A 23,426-nucleotide genomic window follows, 5' to 3' on the forward strand; every position below is an offset into this window, starting at 1 on the left:
CGAGCCACCGAGGCGCCCCTAAAGCATATTTGTTTTAAGTAAACTTTTATTGACATAATATAAATACAGAAAAAGACACAAATCATAAGTATACATCTCAATGAACTTTCATAAAGTGAGGATGCTTATGTACCAGCACCCAGATCAAGACACAGAACATTATTATCAGCCTGGAGAAGCCCCTTTGTGCTCCTTCCTGGTACTACCTCTCAAAGGATAATCACTATCCTGACTTCAAACACCATAGATTAGTTTTGCCTAACATTATATGTTTTAAAAAATTACAGATGAAGACATGGAGTGCCTCAGTCGGTTAAGTGACCCACTGTTGTTTCAGCTCAGGGCATGATCTCAGGGTCGTGAGATCGAGCCCTGACTGGGGCTCCCCACTCAGCAGGGAGTCTGCTTGAGATTCTCTTTCCCTCTGCCCACCCTTCCTCTCTCCAATAAATAATCTTAAAAAAAAAATTGCAGATGAAGACAGAATCTGGACCCAGAGGACTTTGACTGGATCCCTGGTTTCCTACTAAATGATCTTGAATCAGTCATCTAATTTCCTTGAGACTCTTTTCCTTTTCTGTATAATGGTCATAGAAATATCTCAAACCCTAAAGGGACACTGCGTTTCTCAAACTTGTGTGTTGTCAAGAATCACCTGGGGCACTACTTAAAAAACCCACATTCCCCAGGGCATACATTCTTAATAGGACAAAAATTGGTTGTGGGTAGAGAGGAAAATTTTTTTTCCTTGCTTATGTAAAAGCACATATATACATATGGTACATTAATAGATATACAGTATATTTGTGATATTAAAATATTATGGGGGAATAATTAGAGAAAAATGTCTAAAAATGTTCCTTAGAGAGCTGATAATTTTTTAAAAAGGTTGAAAACCACTGCCCTATAGCAGTGATTCTCCAAGCGTGGTCTGCGGTTAAAAATGCAAATTCTCAGGCCCCACGCCAGACCTACTGAATCGGAACTTCTGCGGCCGGGGGGGGGGGGGGGGGCCTGCAATCTATGGTTTAACAAATCCTTCAGGAGACTCTGATGGGCACTAAAGTTTGAGAACCACTGCCTTGGAGATTCTGAATGGGGTAGGGTCCCTGAGTCTGGACCTTTAACAAGCTCTCCTAAGTCTATTGCAGGAAACATTGACATAGAGATTTGAATGTACTTTGAAAAACGTAAGTGACTTTCCATATGGTAAAATAAGTTCATAAGGAGGGAACAGGCTAAACAATAATAGTGAAGGTCACTAATTACTAAGCACTTAGCTGGGCCTCTGAGTCTACTTGCACAGCCTATTAATTCTCACAAACAACCCATGAAGAAGTTAAAAGGATGGACTCTGAAGCCAGATTGCCTGGGTTTGTATCCAGCTTGTGACTTGGTTTATGCATCTGTAAAGTGAGGATAATGGAGGTACTTTCCTCATAGATTTGTTGTGAGGATTAAAAAGAAGCTTATTGATCAGTTCTTCAAACACCTGCCACATTGGCACCCCTTATATGTTGGCTATTTTCATCATCCTTGAGCGCACCCTGTTAAAAGGTGGATTTGAACCCAATCAATTTAACTCCCGAGTGCACTTTATTAAGGAATAAACTATAATCCAGTGGTTCTGAAAGTGTGATCCCCTACCAGGAGCACACCAGAGTTAGAAATGCAAATTATTAGATCCCATCCCAGATCTGCTGAAAGAGAAACTCTGGGGGTGGGGCCCCTAAATTTCAACAAGCCCTTCAGGTGATTCTGACGCATATTAGCGTTTGGGAACCACAGCTACAGTCTCTAAAGGTTCGGGGGTGGGGGGTTGCTTCAGCCTAGAGTGGCTGGGAGCAATCCCAGAGTCCCTCCCACCTAAGGGCGAATAAACTGTTTAGAAGCGTTCCCTAGCTCCGGCCAACTCTCCCGGCTGGCGCGCAAGGCCTTCTGTGGTTTGTAGTCCACATCCCTCCCGAGCTAGAGGCGCCTGCGCTTTGGCCGCCAACTCGCTCTAGTCGCTGTGGTCGGGGCTCGGGACCGGCTGCCATCTTAGTCGAGGGACTGAAGAGTCGCCGCCGCCCCGAGTCCCGGTAAACATTCGCGGGCGGACTGGGGGCAGTTCTGGGTAGAGGGGCGAGCCCGCATGAGAGTGTCCGAGGAGAACCAGGGGTGAAGGAGTGCGGCGCGCGGGCAGAGGACCCCAGAGCCGCGACTGGTCTCTTTTCCCTCACAGCCGGTGCCCGTGGGGGGCGCGGGGAGCTCGGGCTAGTGGCCGAGGAGTGGGTTGGCCGGAGGCGCCGAGCAGCCGCTGTCTGGCCGGGGTATGGTGGAGCCCCTCGCTTCGCGGGCGCCAAGTTGTGAGAAGGCTGGGCTGTGGCGGGCTCCTGCAGGGTCCGGCCCCGCTCCCCTCAGCCCCGCCCGGGGGCCCCTCTCCCGCGGCCCGGCCTACGCGCGGGGCCCGGCTGCAGCGGCCGGAGCGGCCGACGTGGCCCTGCGAGGGGCGGCGGCCGGGCCCACCTGCCACCCGGCTGGCCTTCCCGAGACTTTTTGGAGCTCCCAGTCGCGAGGCGGGCCCAGCACAGCGGCTACCTCCTCTTTTTTCCACTCCCCTCCTCCCTCCATTGTCCCCCATCGTGGTGGTCCCGGCCCGGGCGCCCTTTTCCGCGCCCGCTGCCGCGGCCTCGCCGGCACCTCCCGGCGCCGAGTTTTGCAGACGTGGAGCTGTCACTGCCCTCCCCCTTGAGTGCCCTTTTTTTTAGCCGAGAAAAGAAAAAAGTAGCCATGAACGTATTCTAAGGGTCGAAACGTGACGAGGATATGACTTAGCGGGAACTAAGTGGGGAACTCAAGTTTTCAGACATAGTCCCGGGCCACGACTTCAAGAGAATCGCCGGGTCTCTGCACTCGAGGTAGACGTTAGGCCTAAAGTTAGAAATGTAACCAGGTGAACGTGCAAACTACCCGCAATTCACGATTCCCCAGTCACAACTTAACTTGTTTTTTTGCTTACATTCGCCTCTTCATCTTGTTACATTTTCTGCCATAATTCTACAGCGTCAGTATACTTTCGGGGAAGGAAAAGTGGGATTTTTTTTTTCCCTTGGAAATTATTGAGGCCCTGGAGCCAGCCACTTATCATTGCACCTCGTTGGGGTCTCCCGCATCTACTCCTAATATAACTAGATTTTAAGGAAGTAGTGTAAAGGCAGTGTATTTCCACCCTCAAAATCGGCTAAGGATTTCTCAGCTGAAATAAAATTCTCACGGCAGATAATGCTGAGAGTCTGCGCTGTGTATTCATAGATTTACTGGAGGTACAGTTACCAACAGAGAAAGTAAGTGTTTTGGTTGTGAATCCAGAAGGAATTCCTACATGTTCAGTATAGGAATCAAGTCAAAAAGGATATGAAATAAAAAATGAGTGTAGAATATTTTTTCACAGTATTCTAGAGGGAATCATTTCTAAATTCTTTTTTAAAAAACACATCTGTTCACCTATTGGAAGAGATAGACAAACCAATAGTTCCCAAAGTTGCCCGTTAGAATAATTAGGGGAGTTTTTAAAGGTAGAAATTCCAGGGTCTCCTTTTCTGAGGTTGATTTAGTAGGTCTGCTTTGGCCCTGAAGAATGTATTTTTAAAACATGCCTCAGGCAGCTCTCATGGTCTTGGGAACCAGTGAGGCAAACGATACTGTGAACCTATTGAGGAATGCTCAAAAAACTTTGAGACAGAAGTGACCAGTTCTGTCTGGGGTTTGGCCATAGAAGGTGGCAGGACCTACCCCAGGTCCTAAGTTGGATCTTATACGATGAGTAGGAGTGTGATGAGGATGGCGAAAGGGAAGGACAGGGCAGACAGAGAAAACCCCTTAATGCTTTGTGTAAATGCAGAAGATTGTGGGAGAAAAGGGTTCATGGAGCAGGGAGTGGGAGGGGGATGGAGAGCACTGTGGGACGTGAGGTCAGAAAGTTAAAAGGAGGTAACTATATGAAAAGTTGTAAGTATAATGCTAAAAGACTTGAGTTTCATGTTAGCAGTAGATTAAGATTTTGAACAGGGAAGTGATATGAGTTACATATATGTTGTAGAAAAATGGCTCTAGTGATGAGAGTGAAAGGGTGGAAGAGTGGCTGTTGCCGAGGTCTAGGTGAGAGGTGAAAAGGCTTGATGTTGGAGAGAGGCTGCGGCGATTGGATTTAGTTTACTAGTGCAATATTGTTGCCATATTTTTGGATGAGAATTTTTAGGACCAGACTGGGTAAAAAGGCTCTTATTCTGTAAAAAGAACCCACTAGGAAATCTGAATAATTTGCCAGTTTATGTATATTGATGGCATCAGAGTATATTGTTAATTAGCACTTTTGAAAAATTAGAATCAGATTGGCTGCCATTTGGAGGAGAACTTGGAGGTTAGACTGCAATTTATGACTATCAGCACTATTGCTCTAAGCTTGTTCAAAGTGTTTTTCTTTCATACTCAGAAACTTGGTATTAGAATTTTAGAGTTGGAAGAGATTGCAGAGATTATCTATTCCACAGTGGCAAATATATTTTGGTTTATGGACCAGCAAGTGCTTTGAAGTAGCTGCCAGAGCACTGTATTGAGAAGGATTTTGGTCATATGTGTTCTCTGGGAAAGGGAGTTATGACTGATTAGTGATGCTTCCTGTGGACATAGTTATCTAGTAGGTGATATATGTGCCAGGTATATGCCATCCTTAGACTATTCCAAACTATTAATTTTCTGTTTGTTTATAAAAAAAATCCTAAGCAGGTTCAATAATTTACCTAGAACTAGTTAAGAATTAGAGCTAGAATTAGAACTGAGTTTTGTAACCTTTTAGTTTGTTATTCTCCAGTATGTCAAGATGAATGTGTGCTGCTAAAGAGCTTTTGTATTAGACCAAAAGAAAAAAGATATTTCTAGCTTGTGCCTCTTGACTGTTTAGGCAAGAGTTTAACAAGGAACTTTGGCCTAGAAGTGAATTTTGTTGTATTTATTCTGGCTTAAGAAATTTGTTGTTAGAGGAAATGGTCACCTGCTTGTGTGGTTTTTTTCCTCCCCCTCACTCCTCACTTCTTGTTCCTTACCCCTGTCTCAATTTTGGGCTTTGGGGATTGGTTTTCTTTATATGGGTTAAGGCAAAAGTGTGTAAAGTTATTTTTTCCTGTATTTACAGCAGCTTGCTGAATTCTAGGCTCATAATCTCTTAGTAAAGGCATGTTGATTTTTGTGGCTGTACATGATACTGGTTTTGAGTTAACATAAATTAGCGGGTGGGGGGTATGCAGAATTGAATTGCAGCATTATCTGGTTGGTAGGTCCGCCTTCAGCTAAAAATATTGGGTTGGAAATAGCCTCACAACTAGTAGTCATTAACCAAGAACTGTTCCTCCTCAGTCTAGCAGTGCACTGTCCTTGGAAAACTGCTGCCACCTCAGCTTTTTTTCTTTGCAGAACTGACTGTACTCTGATCCTTGAAGTGCTTTTTCTTTTCCTATCCTTAGGAGCCTCCCAAGTTGCGGGGACCATTCTTACATTGGCCCCCGTAGGTAGAGTGTGTGTTTTATGGCCGTCTTCATTTTGCCATGTAGCCATCATACTCAGGTGCGCACCACCCCATATGCTGTAGGAGTCATTTTTCCCCTGACTCACCTTCTTACCCTGCCTGCCCCATCAAAAATTATCTATGCCCCCAAATTATCTATCCCATGGAACTTTTATTTTTATTATTTTTTAAAAGTAATTTCTGTGTCCAGTGTGGTTCTTGAACTCATGACCCCAAGATCAAGAGTTACATGCTCTACCAACTGAGCCAGCCAGGCACCCGTAATCCCATGAAATTTAAAAAGACATTGTGCTGTCAGATTCCCAAGGTCAATGCTAATCTGATGAGTTTAACCATAGGAATAGTGTGTTAATGGACCCTCCTTTCCCTCTCAGGTAACATGCATTTAACAGTGGCCTTCTGGAGACAACGCCTTAACCCAAAGAAGTGACTTGAACGGTGAGAACTTCAGGTATGGTGGCAGGCCTGTGAAAGAGTTTGGGGGACAGGAATGGAGCAGAGGGTGAGCTCTACTCATATAACTGCTGTGGGGAGGTATAGGGAAAGAGGATGTTGATGCAGACTACATCAGTTGGTCGAAATAGGCATTTTCCACTTGGATTTGAAACTCAGAGTCTCCTCTATAAGGATTAGCCTGTGAGCCACACTTTGCTCTTACTTTGGGTCTTTTGACTTTCCTGTTTTTTTTTTTTTGTTTTTTTTTTTCAAAGAAGGTAGTGGTTTTTTATTGTTATGTTAACCACCATACATTACATCATTAGTTTTTGATGTAGTGTTCCACGATTCATTGTTTGTGTTGACTTTCCTGTTTTTGTTTTTCTTGGACATACACACATTTTTCCCATTTGTGCTGTTTTATAAACGTTTTTCTCTGTATACTTGTCCAGATATGTGCATTATGGTTAAAAAGTGTAAGAAGTAAAAAGAAGGCAACATGCAGTGGAGAAAGAATTTGGAAAGAAAAGGTCTGATTTGATTTTCCCACTGACAAACTGTGACTTTTGGCAAGTTATTTAATCTTGCCTGGTCTCAGTTTATATATCCGTAAAATACATGTATTGATTCCTACCTGCCTTCCTGACAACGTTGTGAAGATCAAATAAAATAATACATGCTAAAGCTTTAGAAAACAATGAATTCATAACTTAAGACATTAGATCTATAAGGTGGGAGATATTGGCAGTAATACTGAGAAGGAAAACACGAGGATGGGACAGATTGACTTTAAAAGATCGGAAGAGAGAAAAGGAAGACTACTGGGTAAGAAAAAAAGTAGAGCATGAAAAAACTCAAGCAGTAAGAGAGTAAGGAGTGAATGAAGTAGAACTATTGAATTGGTAGGTGAGAAAGCTGAATAGAATAGAGAGTGGTCCCTTTCACTAATTCTAACCTTGCAGTTCTTCCTTGTCATTGTCATTACTACCTTCACATAAATGTTCTAGATTCCATACTTAGATTCCTGTCTTCACTGTAAACATCAGTATTTTTTATTCCTATCTCTGTGTGACCCTTTGTGTTTAGTTTATTTTTTTGTTAACTAATTACCTTATAAATGCTTAGAAACCAAGACTATGATTTACTTGTTATGGTGTTCCAGGCCATTGCTATAATCAAGTGTGTGCTTACTCTGTTTTTTTATAATTATGGAGAGAAAGGAAGGAGATGGGGGAGCTTTGTGAGAGATAGTAGGAAAGGAAGTGGCTAAGAGGGAAAGTAGATAAATAAGACATGGTAAGAAGAAGAATTCTCAAAAAATAAAGGAAATACATGAAAATGAAGAATACATTGAGCAAAAAGAGAAGAGGAAAAGGAGATGGTGTTATCTGCAGTAAAGGAACAAAGCAGCTTTCATTTCTTTAATGGTGACATAATACCTCACAAAAAGTTATGTGCTGGGAAAGATCATTCTTCATACCAAGTATCTTTTTTTTAAAGATTTTATTTATTTGACAGAGAGGGAGAGAGCACAAGCAGGGGGAGTGGCAGAGGGAGAGGGAGAAGCAGGCTCCCCACTGAGCAGGGAGCCCAGTGTGGGGCTTGATGATCCCAGGACACTGGGATCATCACCTGAGTCGAAGGCAGACGCTTCACCAACTGAGCCACCCAGGTGCCCCCATACCAAGTATCTTTAAAATAGTTCTAAAAGTATCCACTTTGTCCTGAACTCACAGAGTAGTTCTTTGTGGAAAGAAAACTAAGGCAAAATTCAGGAGACCTCGGTTCTAGCCTTGGTATTTCTTGTTACTTAGTTCTGTAATCTTGGGCAATTCACTTAAATCTCTCTGGGCCTCCGTTTCCTCAGTTGTCTGTTAAGGTATCAGATGATCTCTCCGTTTTCTCACTCTTTGATTATATTTTGTGCTTTATGTTCTGTCTCACTAATTTTTCAGGGCTTTGTTGATACCACAATATAAGATTGGTCTTAGAAATATCTTATAGTAGAACTTCATAGTATCCATTACCTTATAAATGAGAAGCCATTATATTTTAAGTTCTACTTTAAGCATTGGCAGAAAGAGAGACTTGTAGAAAACCCAAGTATAGAAATGTTAAGTTTGTAATATTCAACAAGCACTTACTGAGCTCCTGTTGTGCTAGGTCCCAACGGGTACTTAATGTAAAACCCCTGCCTCAAGGATTTTGTGTTTTTGTCAGGAAAACAAACTTGCTCACCAGTAATTATTGTAAAAAGCAAGGTGATAAGTGCTATAATAAGGATTGCATTGCATTGCAATTTAAGGTGGTAACTTTAGATTTCTTGGTTCTTTTAACATAATTGAATATGTGCTAAGTGCTGCTCTATGCTAGGTATTGCAGGGACTCATGATGAAAAAAAAAAAGTCCCTGCCCTCAAGAAACTTGCAGGTTTTTTTTCATGTCTGGAAACTGCTTATCCTAATAGATTTACCCTTCTGTCCCAGGAAAGAAGTTTTGTACTGTATCATCACTTCATAGTTTTAAACTAAGAATTCATTGCATATTGAGCTTGCCTCACTCCAGAAATGTTTAATAACATACTTGCTTTCTGAGAAAATCTGTATTTTATTGGATCTGTAATATTTTCTCTGTCAATGACAGAAATTTTTCTTTTAGGGTAAGGAAAAAATCCAGATGCCATCTGGATGGCATGTTTAGGTGAACTTTGGTTTGCTTCTTATTCATTCAGAGAAAGAGGGGTATCTAAAATTTAGCCTTGATTTTTTGTTCCAGGGAATCAGTTCAGTTGGTCACAGAGGAGAGGATGCTAAAGGAATCACATTGTAGGCGTTAACAGTATGTGCTAGAGTTAGATTGTCTGGTTTTGAATTTTGGCTCTCCTGTGTACCGGGAGTATGACCTTGGTCAAGTTCCTCATTTGTAAATTGGGACTAGAAATTGCATATATCCATAGGATTGTTGTGTGGATTAAATAAGATAATGTATTTTTGCTTGAACAATAGTTGGCTCACAGTAAGTATGAGGTGTTCATTGCTATAATTGTTTTATTATCATCATTACCACCAATCTTGTCTTAAAATTGTTGTCTCAATTCTTTAATTCATTAAGTAAACTTATCTAGGGTGAGCATTGTAAATTTAAATGGAACATTTTAAATAGTAAAGATCAAATTGATACTTAAGTGAACTAGGGAATTCATGTTCCTCTAATAGGGTAGCTGTTAAGCAGCTTTGGCTTACTTTTTTAATTGACCGTTTTAACCATTAAAAAATACCTAATTCAGTGTTGGCTCACTCTTGATCTAGTGGGGAGTATAGAACCAAGTGTGGACTGAACATCTTAATTTCTTTCTAAACAGAAGCTGGGAATCCAGATTTTGTGAGAAATCTTTATTTTTAAATGTTGGCAGCTTTTGAAATTGTAATATAAACACTGTGGGTCAAGCAAATCACCACTGCGGGCAGGATTTGTCTTGTGGGTTACCGTTTTGCAGCCTCTGTTCTGGAGCTTGACTTTTTGCATCAAAGCCCATGCTCCCTGCCTTCCAGGAAGAAAGTCCTTATCCACATAAAGATTTAAAACAGTTCAGGCAATACCTCAGAGCAGTCTAGGGCTGAATGAGAGGTATGCAGAATAATTATTAAGGCAGAGAGGTGGAGGGAAGTTATTTAAGATGGATTTAGAATAGGCAAAGGTATGGAGGCCGGAATGGACTTGAGATGGTGGTAGTACAGCGAATAGATTAGTTGGAGTTTAGATTAGTCTGAAGAGGGTTTATATGGGCCTGGTAATAGGAGGAAGTTTGGAAAAGTTAAGAGACCAGCCTTCTTGTTTTGGGATAACCTTAAGTCCTATTGGCTGACAGGATAAAATGATGTTTTGTGGCGATTTATTAGGTAATACTGAGGCCTGCAGTATTTACTGGGGCTGGTAGGGTCTGGAGGCAGGGAGAACAGGCTAGGGAGGTAGGTGGTAGTGGGAATGGAAGGGAAGGGACAAAAGCTTGTATAAGAGACAAAAGCATATATATGGGTCACCTTGTGACAGTGGGACCCTGAAGTAGATAAAGATAGCCAATTTTGAAAGCTTTTCCCCTATTCACTCTTTTGTAAAAACTGGGGTATGTGAGAATAATACTATTATCCCTCCTTTTCTGTGTTGTGGATCTTTATCACTCTCTCCGCCCCAGCACCCTCCTTAATGGATCATATACATAGTCTTACGATTCTAGAAAAAAGAAGAAATTTTCAGCTGCTTATCACATTTCTAGTTTTGGATTTTTGGTAATCTCAGTTAACCTCTGATAAGTTTCATTAGACTTTATACATGGATTTTTGTATTTACCAAAGTTTGGAAATACTGACGGTGTGCTCATGGAAAAGATGTAGAATTTTGCTGCAGAAACTTGACACAATAATTCATGATTTAGAATGTTTAAAGAAACTGATAAACGTTGTAGAAAGGTGGAATGTGTTTATTCTGTGTAACTTGAGAAAGTGATTTTTAGGATTTTTTTTCACCAGGGCTTTTGTCCTGTTTATACTGTCTCATGAAAATTTTGACATACACGGGGAAGTTATTTCTTATTCTTGGCTAAAATGCCAAATGTAGTTATTGAGTAGTTTTTTTGGTAAGTAAGCTGAGTAGTATGTTAGGTGTAGCCTAAGTATGAGGAATAGTTGAGATGCAGCAATATTTCCCTCAATGATGAATAAAAGTACTGAACTGAGCCTCTGAAAAGTACAAAAAGTTGCTGCCGTCAGAGAGATGCAGCAATAGGGTCAAATAGATTTGAGCTAAATCTAAACTTGTTTAATGGAGAAGGGATTTTTTTTTTTTTTTAAAGCATGGTCTAACCTAGTTTTTGGAATTCATTTGTTCTGAATATTGAAAGGGATTTTCAGGTGGTTCATTTAATCATAGATCTGCTTTGGAAGTGGGAAGGTAAGGGAACCTGAGAGGGATTAGCTGCATTTGTTTCTGTGGTAAGTCAGTAGTCAAAAGGAAATCGCAGATTATCTTTTTCTGTTCTTGAACTTTTTGGAGGAAAGATATTTAACTACAGGTCTTAATTAAAAACTATATTCTACATACATATTGAAATGTGCAGAACCTAGTTACTACTGATTTTCATTGTCTAGAATGTTGCTGACATTTATCTGCTGTCATCTCCTTGCCCTTTGTCTTTGTCCTTGAGGATTTTGACTTTTATTTTGCTGGTGTTTCAAAAGGGAATGGAGATGGAATGCTTATGTTCATTTAGCCCAGTTAGTTGATTTTACTGTATCAATTGATGTTTTCATCTCTAAGGGACAATGAAAATGATTGACTTATCTGTTCTGTTTATCTGTTTGTTTGTTTTTAAGATTTTATTTATTTGACAGAGAGCAGGAGAGCACAGTCAGGGGGAGTGGGAGAGGGAAAAGCAGGGCCCCCGCTGAGTGGGGAGCCTGATGTGGGGCTTGATCCCAGGACCCTGGGATCATGACCTGAGCCGAAGGCAGTTGCTTAACCCACTGAGCCACCCAGGCGCCCCTTTGTTTCTTTCTTTTTGTGGTAAAATACACATGATGTAAAATTGACTGTTGTAAACGTTTTTAAGTGTTCAGTTTAGTGACATTAAGTACATTCACTTTGGGATGCCTGGGTCGCCCAGTGGGTTGAGCATCTGCCTTCAGCTCAGGTCATGATCCCGGAAACCCAGGAAACCGATTGAGCCCGAGGTCGAGCTCCTTTCCTTGCTCAGCAGGGAGCCTGCTTCTTCTGCATGTTGCTCCCCCTGCTTGTGCGTGCTCTCTCTCTCTCTCTCATAAATAAAATAAATAAATAAAATCTTTAAAAAAAATACGTTCACTTTGTTGTGCAGCCATTATTGTGCATCTCTAGAATTTTTTCATCATCCCAAACTGAAACTCAGTACCCATTAAAAAATAACTCCCCATTTCCCTTCCCTTAACCCCTCATAACCACTATGCTACTTTTTTTTTTTTAACTATGCTACTTTTTTTGTCTCTGTATAGAATTTGACTATTTTAAGTACCTCATGTAAGTGGAGTCATACAGTATTTGTCATTTATGTTTGGCTCATTTCACTTTGCATAATGTCTTCAAGGTTCATGATGTCATTCCTTTTTTTTTTTTAAAGATTTTATTTATTTATTTTGACAGAGAGAGAGAGGGAACACAAGCAGGGGGAGTGGGAGAGGGAGAAGCAGGCTTCCCACTGAGCAGAGAGCCCGATGTGGGGCTCGATTCCAGGACCCTGGGATCATGACCTGAACCGAAGGCAGCCGCTTTATGACTGAGCCACCCAGGTGCCCCGATTTCATTCCTTTTTAAGGCTGACTAATACCCCATTTTAATGTGTATAACACATTTTGTTTATTCATTCTTCTGTTGATGGACAGTTAGCTTACTTTCACCTTTTGGCTTTTGTGAATAATGATGCTATGACTGTGGGTGCACAAAAAACTGTTTGAGTCTTTTTTAGTATTTTTAGGTATATTCCCAGAAATGGAATTGCTGGATCAGGTGGTAATGCTGTGCTTAATTTTTTGAGGAACCACCATACTGTTCAACAGCAGCAATACCGTTTTACATTCCCACCAGTAGTGCACAAGAATTCCAGTTTTCCACACTCATACCATTTGTTATTTGCTGTTTTTTTTTTAATAATCATCCTAATGAGTAAAATGGTATCTCATTATAGTTTTTATTTGCATTTCTCTAATGATTAATGATACTGAATATCTTTTCATGTACTTATTGGCTGTTAGTATATTTTTTGAGAAATGTCTGCTCAAGTCCTTTTCCCATTTTTTTAAAGGTTTTTTTTTTTTAAAGATTTTATTTATTGATTTGAGAGAGAGAGAGCACGAGAGGGAAGAGGGTCAGAGGGAGAAGCAGACTCCCTGCTGAGCAGGGAGCCCGATGTGGGACTCGATCCCGGGACTCCAGGATCATGACCTGAGCCGAAGGCAGTCGCTTAACCAACTCAGCCACCCAGGCACCCTCCCATTTTTTTAATTAGGGTTGTTTGGTATTTGGTATCCTAATTATTTTGTAGGTTTCTGCCCGTATCTTTTCTGCTTCTTAGTCTACTGCTATTCTCCTCCTTTCCTATTGTTGACAGAGCAGCTGGAACCATTCTCTCCAATGTATTGTCCCTCAGTAAATGTTTGATGGTTAAAGGTTAAAAGTAGGGCTTTGTGGAAAGGTAGAGGTTGGTTGGGGCAAGACCTTCATTACGTTTTTCTCTAGTTTTGGAGTTCTCTATTCTCTTTTAACCATCTACTTGGTGGGGTAAACTTTTTTTTTTTTTTAAGATTTATTTATTTGAGAGGGAGAGATCAAGCAAGCACGGGGAAGAGGCAGAGAGAGAGGGAGAGAGAGAATCCCTAAGCAGGCTTCCTGCTGAGCTGGGAGCCTGACGCGGGGCTCTATCCCAGGACCCTGATATCATGTTAACCAGCTGAGCCACTCAGGCGCCCCTGGTTGGGTAGACATTTATGAAAGATTATACTTTTAGGGAAGGAAGTCCATGTGTCATTTGATTACATTTTAGAGAAGGAAAATATAGGATCTTCTTAAAAGAAATTTGATTCTTCTCTGAGAAGCTTGCTATTATTACTGTTTATCTAAGAAAATATAAGTCAGCCTGAGGTATCCAAAGAAGGATTTTACTTTTTGTGATTTCAAAGGAAGAAAATCTGTTTTAATCATTTCAGTAATTCATTTTTTTTTTTTAAGTACTCTCTATACTCATTATGGGGCTCGAACTCACAACCCTGAGATTAAGAGTCTCATGCTCTACCAACTGAGCCAGCCAGGTGCCTCTCAGTGATTCACTTCTTACTTAACTTTTTATTGTGTAATGATTTGGAATTTCTTATTTTGAGGCTGCTGTTTATTAGGGATTTTTGTTTCTGTTTTAGACAAGAGGGGATTAGGAGTGATCCTAGACTCAAATATATGTTAATTTTGAAAAGGACCAACCTGAATAAATTTAAGTACAGCAATGACAGTATATTTTATGTTTTTTATTTTTTAAAATTTAAATTCAGTTAATTAACACATGTATTATTGGTTTCAGAGGTAGAGGTCAGTGATTCATCAGTCTTATTAATACCCAGTGCTCATTACATCATATGCCCTCCTTAATGTCTGTCACCCGGTCACTCCATCCGCCCACCTCCCTCCCCTCCTGTTTCTTTGAGTTTTCCTGTTGTCTTTCTTGTTTCCTTTAAAGAACCATGGTTTTAAATTGTGAAATTAATGTTGAACAAGGCTAGAGATCTCTGGTTTTGGCCACATCTTTTGTTCTGACCTTGGACAATCCATTTTGATTGGGGGTTATTGAGTTGTAAGAATTCTTTGTAAATCCTGGATATAAGTCTTCTGTTAGATATGCATTTTACAAATATATTCTCCTAGCCTTTGGTTGTCTTCATTTTCTTAATAATGTCTTTTGAAAAGTAGAGTTCCTAATTTTGATGAGGCTTAATTTCTTAGTTTTTTCTTTTATGGGTTGTACTTTTGTCATATGTAAGAAATCTTTGCCTAACTGGGCAATCCATTTAACTTTCCTGGATTTCAATTTGTTTACCTGTAAGAACAAATAAGATGTGTGTGTATTTTGACTTCTTTGCAATAGTATTTTTATTCAGTGCCTTTTTGGATTCAAAGTAGAGGAGATAGTCTTGGGATAGAATACTAAGGTGAAAATCTACAGACCCATATTAGAATATAGAATTGGCTCTGCTTTCATAATCCTATTTGTTTCCTAATGGGTAAGTGGTAATTTCTCTCCTTCCCTCCCCCCCCCCCACAATTATTTAGGGCTCTTGGATGTAAATGATTCTCTGTGATTTTTTTCTGGGTTTTTGATACCAATTTGAATAACAATGGTTTTTGGCTTTTAATAAAAATATAGATTTATTTATAAAGTGTACATACATTTAGTAACTCATTAATATTGACATGTAATTTACTTAACAGTTCTTAAATTATGTTCAGAAGTGATCTGAGAAAGATTTGTAGGAAGGATGGGGATGGTGGCTTATCAGGATTTTGTATTTTGAGGACAATCCATGGGTATTAAGAGATGGTCAGAAATGAGTTTCTTGGGAGCCAGGAAATTCAACTTTATATGTAATTGGGTTGTATAATTTCGTACAAGCATTGTTTGCAAAAGAGAGCAATATTTATTGTAGCACAGTGGTAGTTATATTTATTATGGCATATCAAATCATTTAAACTCTAGCAGTAAATAGTCAAAACCAGGAAGGAGCTTGTCATAGTAGTTAACATTAAAATGTTTGTTAGCTGTTTGGGAGAACAGGGAGAAAATTGCCTTCTGAAGTAGTGGGTACAGAGTTCAAACCAGCAAATGAATGCTGAAGGTTTGATTCTAGTGCCAATTTTCTTAAATTCTGTTATCATACTCTTGAACCTTGAAAGTTACATCTTTCTCTTTTTCTCTTTGAATAAGATAATTGTCTTTTTATGCATATGCTTTAGATCCACACACATACATTTGGTTGGAAAATGGGAAAGGAGCTTTCAATGATCTGAGATCATTTACATGATGTTCAGAGCCAAGGTGTCACTTTTGAGAGCGAGAGAGAATGGTCTACGCCCTACCTCTCTGTTAAGGTAACTTTTCCTAGTAAATAAGCAGTTTTTCAACAGTTTCTTTAACAAATGGTATTGGGAAAATTGGATAGCCACATGCAGAAGAATGAAACTGGACCATTTCCTTACACCACACACAAAAATAGACTCAAAATGGATGAAAGACCTAAATGTGAGACAGGAATCCATCAAAACCCTAGAGAGAAAACAGGCAACAACCTCTTCAACCTTAGCCACAGCAGCTTCTTCCTAAAAACATCGCCAAAGGCAAGGGAAGCAAGGGCAAAAATGAACTATTGGGACTTCATCAAGATAAAAAGCTTTTGCACAGCAAAGGAAACAGTCAACAAAACCAAAAGACAACTGACAGAATGGGAGAAGATATTTGCAAATGACATTATCAGATAAAGGGCTAGTATCAAAAATCTATAAAGAACTATCAAACTCAACACCCAAAGAACAAATAATCCAGTCGAAATGGGCAGAAGACATGAACAGACATTTCTCCAAAGAAGATATCCAAATGGCCAACAGACACATGAAAAAATGCTCAACATCACTCGGCATCAGGGAAATACAAATCAAAACCTCAATGAAGTACCACCTCACACCAGTCAGAATGGCTAAAATTAACAAGTCAGGAAAGGACAGATGTTGGCGAGGATGTGGAGAAAGGGGAACCCTCCTACCCTGTTGGTGGGAATGCAAGCTGGTGCAGCCACTCTGGAAAACAGTATGGAGGTTCCTCAGAAAGTTGAAAATAGAGCTACCCTATGACCCAGCAGTTGTACTACTGGGTATTTACCCCCAAAGATACAGATGTAGTCATCCAAAGGGGTACTTGCACCTCAGTGTTTATAGCAGCAATGTCCACAATAGTCAAACTATGGAACGAGCCAATATGTCCATCGAGTGGATAAAGAAGATGTGGTGTATATATCTACAATGGACTATTAAGCAGCCTTCAAAAAAACCCACAAAACCGAAATCTTGCCATTTGCGAAGACGTGGATAGAACTGAGGGTATTATGCTAAGCGAAATAAGTCAATCAGAGAAAGACAGGTATCATATGATCTCACTGATATGAGGAATTCTTAATCTCAGGAAACAAACTGAGGGTTGCCAGAGTGATGGGGGTGGGAGGAATGGGGTGGCTGGGTGATGGACATTGGGGAGGGTATATGCTATGGTGAATGCTGTGAATTGTGTAAGACTGATGAATCACAGATCTGTACCTCTGAAACAAATAATACATTATATGTTAAAAAAAGACAGGAAGGGAAAAATGAAGTGGGGGCAATCGGAGGGGGAGACGAACCATGAAAGACTATGGACTCAGAAACAGAGTTTTAGAGGGGAGGGGATAGGGGGGATGGGTTAGCCCAGTGATGGGTATTAAGGAGGGCACGTATTGAATGGAGCACTGGGTGTTATACGCAAACAATGAATCATGGAACACGGCATCAAAAACTAATGATGTAATGTATGGTGACTAACATTAACATAATAAAATAAAATTTAAAAAAAAAAACAGTTTTTCCCCATCGTCAGTGGGCTTGAATTCCATTTCCTCTTACTTTATTGAGAATGTTATGGAAATGAGCATTTGCCTTCTATAACCCAAAGAACTCTTAACCCCTCTGATAATACCTTCAACTCATACATCAAGTTCAGTTCCCTTGCTATCATTAGTAGAGAATGGGATCTAAACATTGTTCCTTCTAGTTAGTCTCTGCTACTATGACTGGAGAGAGCAGGATCTAGTTTTCAACCCAGCTGGGTAGTGTGACTACTGCTTGCATACACAAGAACCATTATCACCTCCATGGTTCTACTACCATCTGGATTGAGGCTCCATTCTTCACAGTAGTGGCTGGTGAATGAATACAGACTTTTAAAAACTGATCCTTTTAGAGACAGCTATTTCACTTGAGTGGTGGTTTGAGAACATGGCTAAGTGGCCCTGTCCAAAGGAGACTACTCAGTATTTACAGTTACTGTGTATGCTTCTGTATTTAATTAAAAAAATTTTTTTTAAAGATGTATTTATTTGGGGGGGAGGGGCAAAAGGAGAAGGAGAGGATCTCAAGCAGACTCCCCACTGAGTGTGGAGCCCAACTTGGCTCGATTTCACAACCCTCAGATCATGACCTGAGCTGAAATCAAGAGTCAGACACTCTGCCAAATGAACCACCCAGGTGCCCCACTTCCATACTGTAGTGAGGCTGTTTGAGAGTTTGACTTATTTAGGTTTTAGTTCTCTGAATACCACTGTGTACTTTGCTCTTTGAGCTATGTACTTGTGCTTCGATAAGCAGTTTTTCTCCTTACCAGTTTAGTGTGGTTTTGGGGGTTGGTTTGTTTTTGTTTTTTTTTGAGAGAGAGGTGGGGGGGAAGGGCAGAGGTAGAGGGAGAGAGAGAATCTTAAGCAGGTGCCACGCCTAGTGCAGAGCCCAACTATACAGGGCTTGATGGGGAGGATCAGTCTTACAACCCTGAGATCATGACCTGAGCTGAAATCAAGAGTCAAATGCTTAACTGACTGAGCCACCCAGTTGCCCCTAGTATATTTTCTGAAATGTCTTTTTGATGGCTTCTTTTAAGAATTATAGGCCCATATTAAATTATTGAAAAGTTTTCTAGGTCAGAATAGTTGTGGCCTCTAAAAACAATGGATTATGTTAGATAATGTTATTTCTGAAAATAAACCAAGCAAATTTCATAATATCCTGACTAATAATTTTTCTATAAATAAGATACATATTTTATTTTTTTTTAAAGATTTTTATTTATTAGAGAATGAGATAGAGAGCATGAGAGGGGAGAGGGTCAGAGGGAGAAGCAGACTCCCTGCTGAGCAGGGAGCCCAATGTGGGACTCGATCCCAGGACTCCAGGATCATGACCTGAGCCGAAGGCAGTTGCTCAACCAACTGAGCCACCCAGGCACCCGATACATGTTTTAAAATAAAGCTAGAAATGTAGTTTGCTGTTTGTTGCTTATGGGGCAAGATATTACCTAAATAATCTTGTGAAATGTGTCTTTCTCTTTCCACATTTTTATTTCTGTTGCCTTTCAGGAAGATGTTAAGGTTAGTTTTTACCTCTGGCAGTGTTTTAGCACCTCCTTTCTACATTAGACATTGTCACATTTTTCTAGTGTGATAGTAAATATTACTCAAAAGAAATGATACAAAAGTGTTAAGAATTGACCCTATTTTAAGTTTCTTTGTAACTGACAGACTAATAGGTAATAGATTATTTTAATATTGTACTGTATCTTAGATTCAAACTGATACCTTGAGTGGTTCAAGTCACAGTGGTTTACCAGGTGAAGATAGAGACTCTACTGTACTTGATGGTGAAAGTTTTTTTAAAAATCATGTAAAAAGTTCATTATTTTTTAAATTTTATTTTTATTATTTTTTTTAAAGATTTTATTTATTTGTTAGAGCACAAGTAGGGGGAGTGGCAGCCAGAGGGAGAAGCAGGCTGCCGCTGAGCAAGGAGCCTGATGTGGGACTCGATCCCAGGACCCTGAGATCACGATCTGAGCTGAAGTCACACGCTTAACTGTCTGAACCACTCAGGCGCCCCTGGAGTTAGGTTTATTGAGATGTAACTTGCACATAGTAAAATTCATCCTTTTCTAGTGTACTGGTCTTTGAATTTTGACAAACAGTTGTGTTCCTTTGTGGTCACACATTTCTCCCCAGCTCTATCCTCTAAGTATGGATGTGTTTTCTGTCCCAGTAGTTTTGCCTTTTACAGAATGTCATATAAATAGAATCATAGGATATATCAGTTCCTAGAACTGATGTAACAAGTTACCACATACTGGTTAGTTTAAAACAGCTGAACCTTATTCTGTCACAGTATTGGAGTCTAAAAGACCAAACTAAGATGTCAGTAGAGCTGGAACTTCTCAGAAGGAGAATCTGTGCCATGCCTCTCTTATAACTTCTGATGGTTGCTGGCCATCCTTGCAGTCCTTGGCTTTGTATATGCTTCTTTCCAATCTCTGCCTCTGTCTTTGTGTGGCATTCTCCTCCCTATGTGTTGTCACATCATCTTTACTCTGTGCATGTCTGTATGTCCAAATTTTCTTCTTATAAGGACAAAAGTCATTGAATTAGGGCCCACTCTAATCTAGTATGACCTCATCATAAGGATTACATCTACAAAGATCCTATTAGACAAATAAGGTCACATTCTGAGGTTTCAGGTGGACATAAATTTTGGGGAGACACTATTCAGCATAGCACATAGGGTATGTAGCTTTTTTAAAAGAATGTGTTTTTTGGGGGGGTACCTGGGATGGCTCAGTTGGTTAAGCGTCCAACTCGATTTTGGCTCAGATCATGATTTCAGGGTAGTGGGATCAAGCCCCACCTCAGGTTCTATGCTCAGCTGGGTGTCTGCTGGAGATTGTCTTTCCCTCTGCCCCTCCTCCCCCCGCATGCATGCACGCATGCTCTCTTAAATAGTCTTTCTTTTTTTTTTTAAAGATTTTATTTACTTATTTGACAGAGAGAGACACAGCGAGAAAGGGAACACAAGCAGGGGGAGTGGGAGAGGGAGAAGCAGGCCTCCCGCCGAGCAGGGAGCCCGATGTGGGGCTCGATCCCAGGACCCTGGGATCATGACCTGAGCCGAAGGCAGATGCTTAATGACTGAGCCACCCAGGCACCCCATAAAAATCTTTTTTAAAAATGTGGTTTTTTAAAATGTTTTTAATGCTACTTAAAAAAAAATACAGTAAAATTGGCTTATTTTTGGTGTACAGTTGTATGAATTTTAACTTGTACAGATTTTTGTAACACCATAATCAGGATATAGAATAATTCCCTCACGCCAGAAACCTCCCTTGTACTGCACTTTGTAGTCCTACCCACCCTCTACTCTTTTTTTTTAATAAAGATTTTTATTTATTTATTAAGAGAGAGAGAGAGAATGGTAGAGAGAGAGCATGAGAGGGAAGAAGGTCAGAGGGAGAAGCAGACTTCCCACTGAGCAGGGAGCCCGATGCGGGACTCGATCCCAGGACTCCAGGATCATGACCTGAGCCAAAGGCAGTCGCTTAACCGACTGAGCCACCCAGGTGCCCTCACCCTCTACTCTTAACAGCAATAGATTTGTTATCTATCTCTGTTGTTTTGTCTTTTGGAGATTGTCACTGTAAACAGAATAATACATATGTAACTTTTTTAAAGATTTTATTTATTTATTTGACAGAGAAAGACACAGCGAGAGAGGGAACACAAGCAGGGGGAGTGGGAGAGGGAGAAGCAGGCCTCCCGCGGAGCAGGGAGCCCAATGCGGGGCTCGATCCCAGGACCCTGGGATCATGACCTGAGCTGAAGGCAGACACTTAACCCAGGTGCCCCCATATGTAACATTTTGAGACTGGGTTTCACTGAGCATGATGCCTTCCAGATTCATCCAAGTTGTTTCATGTATCAGTAGTTTGTTTCTTTTTGTTGCCTGGTAGTATTCCAGTGTATGAATGCAACACAGTTTATCAATTTATCTGTTGAGGGATTTTGAGTTGTTTGACGTTTTTGGCAGTTATGAACAGAGTTACTATAAACATTCCTGTACAGATTTTAAGTGAATGTTGCTTTTTTATTTCTTTAGGCAAGGTTTCTTTTTTCTTTTCTTTTTCTTTTTTTTTTTAAGATTTTATTTATTTATTTAACAGAGAGAGGGAGAGCACAAGTAGGCAGAGCAGCACGCAGAGGGAAAGGGAGAAGCAGGCTCTCTGCTGTGCAGGGAGCCGGACACGGGGCTCGATCCCAGGGCCCTGGAGTCACGACCTGAACCAAAGGCAGCCACTTTAACTGACTGAGCCACCCAGGCACCCCTAGGTAGGGTTTCTTAATCTTGGTACTATGACATGTTGGGCTGGGTAATTAATTCTCTGTTGTGGAGGGCTAGATTGTAGGATGTTTAGCAGCATCCCTTGCTTCTAACCATTAGGTAACTAGCCACCTGCACCTCCAAGCCAGTTATTAAAAAAAAAAAAAAAAAGAAAGAAAGAAAAAAGTCCCATTGTATAAAATAGCCTCCGGTTAAGAACTCTGCTCTAAGGTAAATACCTAGAAATGGGATTGTTGGGTTGTATGGTAAATGTGTTGAAATTAGGCAAAGTAGGCAAAATATTTTCCATATTGACTTTACCATTTTGTGTTCCAACCAACGATATAAGGATGTTTGTGTCCTTGTCAGCGCTTGTTATTGTCAGTATTTTCTTGTTGTAGCCATTCTAATAGGAATGTCATGGTATCTCACTGTGATGGGGTACTCTTTATATTCTCCTCTTCCTCTTCTTCTCCAGCTAGTTTGAAAAAAATCTAAGCTACAGAAAAGTCAGAAGAATAGTATTGTGAATACTTGTAAGCACTTGGCCTAGATTGACCAGTTAATAACATCTTTTCACATTTACTTTCTCTCTCTCTCTAGATACTTTTGATTTTGCTGAACCATAAGGAAGTAAGTTGCAGCCATCATGATATTTCACCCCTAAACACTTTTGCATTACTTCTCCCAAGAAAAAGGATATTTTCCTAACCATAAGTGTGTTATTACTTCAAAGAAAATTATCCTTAATTCCATAATATCAACTAATATTCAGATTCAGATTTTCCCAGTTGCCCCCAAAAGTCTTTTATGGTTTTGCCTTCAGATCTAGGATTCAATCAAGGTTTACACATTTGTTGTTATGTCTCTTTGTTTTTTGTTTTTTTTTTTAAAGATTTTATTTATTTGATAGAGAGCATGCGAGAGCATGAGTGAGGGGCAGAGAGAGAGGGAGAAGCAGACTCCCTGCTGAGTAGGGAGACCCATGTGGGGCTCAATCCCAGGACCCTGGGATCATAACCTGAGCCGAAGGCAGACGCTTAACTGACTGAGCCACTCAAGCGCCCCGGTTCCTTGCCACATACACCTTTTTATAGGGCTGCTGGAGTCTCCTCACAAATTGGCAACTGACTTCCCTGAGAGCAAGTAACCTGGGAAAGTGGCATTACCCACCCCCCCCTTTTTTAAATTGTGGTACAATGCATATAACAGTAAAATTTACCATCATAACCATTTTTTTAAGGATTTCTTTAAAGATTTTATTTGTCAGAGAGAGAGAGCACGAGCAGGGGGAGCGGCAGGCAGAGGGAGAAACAGGCTCCCCGTTGAGCAAGGAGCCCAGCTCAGGACTTGATCCCAAGACCTCAGGACCATGACCCAAGCCGAAGGCAGACACCCAATTAACTGAGCCACCCAGGCATCCCCTATCATAACCATTTTTTTAAAAGATGTATTTATTTCTTTTAGGGATAATGGGTGAGTTGGGGGAGGGGCAAAAGGAGCCGGGGAGGGGAAACAGACTCCCCACTGAGTGTGGAGCCTGATGTAGGGCTTGATTTCAGGACCCAGAGATCATGACCTGAGCTGAAACCAAGAGTCAGACACTTAACCAACTGAGCCACCTAGGTGTCCCCATCATAGCCATTTTAAGTCTATGGTTCAGTGGTATTCAGTACCTTCATAGCACTGTGCAGTCATCGCCACCATCCATCTCTAGAATTCTTTTCGTCTTGCAAAATTGAAACTCTACCTCATTAAACGATAACTTCACATCCCCTCCTCCCCAGAGCCCTTGGTGTAACTATTGCTGTACTTTTGGTCTCTGATTTTGACTATTCTAGGTAGCTCATATAAGTGGAATCATCTTTTTGTGGCTGGCTTATTTCACTCAGCATAATGTCCTCAAGGTCTGTCCATGTTATAGCATGTGTCA

The 23,426-nt window shown here is 40.6% G+C and overlaps 1 protein-coding gene across 5 annotated transcripts in view; it reads left to right on the forward strand.

Moving 5' to 3' along the window:
• Window positions 1-1,997: 1,997 nt before the first annotated feature.
• The window catches only part of ITCH (itchy E3 ubiquitin protein ligase), a 118,261-nt gene continuing 96,832 nt past the window's right edge, over window positions 1,998-23,426 (forward strand). For 2 of the 5 annotated variants that reach the window (XM_028118666.2, XM_028118672.2), the window contains exons 1-2: window positions 1,998-2,081; window positions 5,938-6,014. The gene's annotated coding sequence lies outside the window, so the exon portion shown is untranslated. Of the gene's footprint in view, window positions 2,082-5,937; window positions 6,015-22,096; window positions 22,127-23,426 lie in introns of all 5 variants that reach the window. The other 3 variants (XM_028118667.2, XM_028118670.2, XM_028118668.2) reach the window with 3 other exon arrangements.

Source organism: Eumetopias jubatus, unplaced genomic scaffold (assembly GCF_037043125.1).
Source record: "Eumetopias jubatus isolate StellerSeaLion01/CBP00866 unplaced genomic scaffold, mEumJub1_p1.0 scaffold_9, whole genome shotgun sequence".
In the NCBI taxonomy this organism is placed as follows: domain Eukaryota; kingdom Metazoa; phylum Chordata; class Mammalia; order Carnivora; family Otariidae; genus Eumetopias; species Eumetopias jubatus.